Source organism: Gobio gobio, assembly GCF_949357685.1.
Source record: "Gobio gobio genome assembly, chromosome: 12".
NCBI classification, from domain to species: Eukaryota; Metazoa; Chordata; class Actinopteri; order Cypriniformes; family Gobionidae; genus Gobio; species Gobio gobio.
Genome location: NC_137105.1, coordinates 42,002,450 through 42,004,858, shown reverse-complemented (window position 1 = coordinate 42,004,858; position 2,409 = coordinate 42,002,450).

The window sequence follows — 2,409 nt, the reverse complement described above, 5'->3', positions numbered from 1 at the left end:
TATATCAAATTTTGAGAACCTATTTAGTCAGAAACAACGTAATTAATTTGATGAATGCTCAAGTGCGATTTTATATATCCTCGAGACTCGAGTCCAAGTACGAGTCATCAGTCCGCGAGTCCAAGTCAAGTCACGAGTCCAGAGAACGGAGTCTCGAGTCGGACTCGAGTCCAGAGAATAAGGACTCGAGTCGGACTCGAGTCCGAGTCCAGGACTCGAGTACTCCATCACTGGCGCAGTACGCTCAGCCATCAGGAAGTGAGTGCTTCTAACTGACTTCAATTTTCTCCGTTGAAGTCTATGGGGTCGCTGTGTCCATTTCTTTTACTGTCTATGGTCTTACCAGACTCTCGTACATTTAATTTGTACATAGTACTGAAGGAAAATGAAAATTGAGCGGAAGTACGTAGGAGGGCGGAGCCAGGCTAGTATCAGCTAGCTAGAGTATTACAATGTCTATGCCAAAAACATTACAAGTGTTCTGTTGTTGGATGTACCAAGGAACATACAAGTCTCCATAGACTCCCAGCATCCGCGCCACTGAGCACACCATGGTTGAATTAAATTTTTTAATGAAATGTGCCGAAGAATGTCGGCAAAATTTTATATATTTGCACAAATCATTTTACGCAGAACTGCTTCAGCAACGAGGGTCAGTCCAACGCTGGATTTGCGGAAAAGTTGTTTCTGAAGGATGGGTCAATACTATTTGTGCTCTAACTTCATATCCAGAACAAGTAAGGATGGATAAAGTTACCATAGTCTCTGACTGTATTCACAGAGACATGACTGACTGATTCATGTCGTTTTATCCTGAAAACGCTCACCATCTGCATAGTTCAAAAACACACATTTATTATATATCGTATAGTCAGGTGACATATTTTTTGTTTTCACGAGCGCCTATACAACAATTGAATTGAATTTGTGATTTGAATCAACGTAACTCCACAACAACTAGTGTTACATAAATGTCAGTCTAAAAGTTGCAACCTCTTCCTAAGCCTCTCAGTGTCCGACTCCGGTTCAAACATGTAAGGCTGTACTCCACAACTGGTTATTTTGACTGAGTGAGATTCGTTTTGTTGTTGACGGAGTATCCGAAGCTCGTATAAATGATCCTTCCTCTTCTGGACAGCAGCTCATTTGTATTTAAAGGGACACACACAAAAACAGCGTTTTTGCTCACACCCAAATAAGGGCAAATTTGACAAGCTATAATAAATGATCTGGTGGGGATTTTGAGCTGAAACATAATATGGCCCCTTTGAATGTATTTAGACCCCAAAAATAAAAAAAGGGAATAATTGTGCCAAGTTCTCAGAAATGTGCTTCTTGAATTCCTGTTGTTTTCACGTGGTTGTAAAGAACGTTTTCAACAAAAGGTTAAATTTTCTTAGAATTTCACCTTAAATTTACAACCTGAAAGGTCAAATTATCTGCCATTTTAATAGACTTTTTGACATTCAGACATAGTCACGAGTCTACAGGGGTCCTATATATGATATAATTTCTTGATTTATGATTTTTTTCCCCCAATTTATGACAATGTATGAAAAAGCAATAACCTTCTGTATTCCCTCTGTACTGACATGCAAACATAATTATGTACATTCTTCCACTGGTCCGTCTTTACATGATGCTAAAATGCAAACGGTCTCATCGTCTCTCTCTGTAAAGAGATGGAATGCACTCTAGGATATTGTGAGAACTTGTGAGATTAGACAGCTGTGTTTTGTCGGCTGCTTCAGCCCCGCCTTCGAGTGTGGCACTCGGTCGATGGGAGTGACACCAATTATTTATGTCACATTCCCTCCGGAAGCAGAGGATGGAAACTCAACAAGAGAGGACCATCCATCAGACTTGTCCAATGGGGCTGTATACCTATGACTCCATCGCTGCGAAGGCAGGGAATGAAGTCTCTTAGGACGATTTCAAATAACCAGCCACACACTTACCCTGTCAGAAAGAGACAGTAATTAAAAGTCCCAGAATATACATACCATTTAGTCTGCAAATATCAATTTTTAAACTAATGGATTGGAAAGGTGACGCCATTTTAGGGGGCGTTAACTTGAGTAATTGGAGTTGTCGTGGAATCCTTGGGCTCTGCCCCTGTTCGGTGAACTGGCCGGCCTGTTAAAACCACAGCAAAGTTAAGGAGGAAAAAACAAAATGCAGGTTGTTCAGATGTCTCACTGGCTGGGAATTGACTCTTAACTAGGTGGTTGATGGATGAGGTGGGTCAGGTTATTAATAGTTTGCTGATTTTCACCTTCAATATTTTCAGAGGGCATTTTTTATTGTGTCATGAATGTCATGGTATGATCTATTGAAGGTTCAGAGACAAAGTCAGCTCCCTTGAAATAATTTTCCTTATTCAAAACTTCTGAAAGGCACAGTGACCAA